Below are 2281 nucleotides of genomic sequence, written 5' to 3'. Positions count from 1 at the left end.
CTGCCTTCCCGCATTGTGAAAAAGTCTGTTATCACTCTAATTGTCATTCCATTATTGGTAATCTATTTTATCTCAGTAGTTGCATTCTGTGTGTGTGAGGGGAGTGGTAGGGAGGGGCATTGGTGTTTTGTATTTCACCGAAATATGTTTAAGTGTAGATTTCTTTCTATTTGTTCTCCTTGGTATTCATTTTCCATCTGTATCTGTGGATCAATGTCATACATTGCTTCTGGAAAATTCTCAGCCATAATAGCTTCAAATTTTTTTTTTTGAGACAGAGTCTCGCTCTGTCACCCAGGCTGGAGTGCAGTGGTGCGATCTCGGCTCACTGCAACCTCCGCCTCCCAGGTTCAAGCAATTCTCCTGCCTCAGCCTCCTGAGTAGCTGGGATTACAGGTGCCTGCCACCACGACCAGCTAATTTTTGTATTTTTAGGAGAGACAGGGTTTCACCATGTTGGTCAGGCTGGTCTGGAACCTCTGACCACGTGATCCACCCACCTCAGCCTCCCAAAGTGCTGGGATTACAGGCGTGAGCCACCGTGCCTGGCAAATAGCTTCAAATATTGCCACTTCTCAGTCTTATCTGTTCTCTACTTCTGGATTTGAATTAGATATATACACTTCTGTCTCTTATCATACTATCCATTTGGGAGTGAGAGGGCTGTATTCTGGATAATTTATTCTACCCAACTTCCAGTTTACTAATTCTGTTTTAAGCTGTATCTAATTTTTATCCATATATTAAAATTTTTACTTCAACAATTTTTAAAAACTAAAAATTCACTTTGGCTTCTTCTAAAGTCTGGCCATTTTGGATAATCTTTTATTCCTCATATTTGTGTTTCTGTAATTTATTGCTTTATGACTCCTATTTATTTCTTCTTGTTTTCTTTTTCTTCCACATCAGATGGGTGACGTACTGACATCATAACAAGGTTTGAGGGAGGCACATCTCACACATAAACATGAAAACCCAATCATCGCATTTATGAACTACAAAAAAGATCTCCTATTTATTTAAAACATCTTATACATAATTAAAATAATTAAGGGTGTCCAAATCTGTTGTTTGTGATTTCAGCTGGCTCTCACTCAGAAGAAACTCATTAACACGTATGCTTGGCAGTCAGATTTCATTAACCTTAACTTGTAGAAAATCCATCGAATGACACTGTGAGCGGAATAGCTTCTGCTAGGAGTCACTTTTGTTCCCTTTCTTTAATCAGGAAAGCTCAGCTTCAGCTTCTATTATTTTTTTTCTATTGACCCAAAATTTGAACTCTACATTGCAGAGCTGATATCACATATGCCTGCAGGACAAGCTGACTTTTTAAGCATCTTAGGACTTCTATTCTGGTGTCAGTTCAAGGTTTGGACCTACTGTCAGAGGTTTACCTTATTTCCTGGAAGCCCAGCAATAAACATTTTGTTTTGTGCAGGATCTCATTATTTTGTAGTAGGGAATTCCTTTAGACTATTTTGTCTACCACGTCAGTTTTGGTTTTTTTTCTTTCTTCAGCTGAGGAAGATTTTTTTCCCCAATTTTTTTTTTTTTTTTTTTTTTTTTGATACAATTTCACTCTTGATGCCCAGGCTGGAGTGCAATGGTGCGATCTCAGCTCACTGTAACCTCCCGCTCCCGGGTTCAAGCGATTTTCCTGCCTCAGCCTCCTGAGTAGCTGGGACTACAGGCATGTGCCACCATGCCCAGCTAATTTTATATTTTTAGTAGAAATGGGGTTTCTCCATGTTGGTCAGGCTGGTCTTGAACTTCCGACCTCAGGTGATCCACCCACCTCAAGACTCCCAAAGTGCTGGGATTACAGGCGTGAGCCACTGAGCCCGGTCTGGTTATTACTTCTTATGTTAAATGGTCAAACTTATCTTAAAGGAATTATGATCAGAATGGCATGTATTGGTTCGACAGCTGTCAAGTAGATCTGTAAATAGAATAGAGATTGTAGGAACATATTTAGGTATTTGTTAGGACTTAATATATGACAAAGATGGCACTGCAATCATTGATAAAGTATGGTTTATGTAATAAATAGTGTAACATAATTGGTTATGTATATGAAAGTAAGAGGTTTCCTTCCTCATACCATATAGATAGGTAAGTTTTATCTTTAAAATTCACTTAAATGTAAAAACAAACCTATACAAATATATGAAAAAATGGAGAAAAGTGTTTTTATAGCGTCATGGTGGAGTTGACCTTAAGCAATGTGGGAAATTCAGAAACAACAACTGAATGTTGGCAGAATTGACTACTATCTCAT

The 2281-nt window shown here is 38.4% G+C and overlaps 1 non-coding gene across 1 annotated transcript; it reads right to left on the bottom strand.

Annotated features, from left to right (window-relative positions):
• Positions 1–903: 903 nt before the first annotated feature.
• LOC112439741 (small nucleolar RNA U13) lies at positions 904–1008 on the bottom strand. Its single transcript, XR_003027977.1, has one exon. It is a non-coding gene; the product is annotated as a small nucleolar RNA U13 (small nucleolar RNA).
• Positions 1009–2281: the final 1273 nt, after the last annotated feature.

Source organism: Pan paniscus, chromosome 3 (assembly GCF_029289425.2).
Source record: "Pan paniscus chromosome 3, NHGRI_mPanPan1-v2.0_pri, whole genome shotgun sequence".
Taxonomy (NCBI): domain Eukaryota; kingdom Metazoa; phylum Chordata; class Mammalia; order Primates; family Hominidae; genus Pan; species Pan paniscus.
This window is presented reverse-complemented; position numbering and strand designations above follow the sequence as displayed.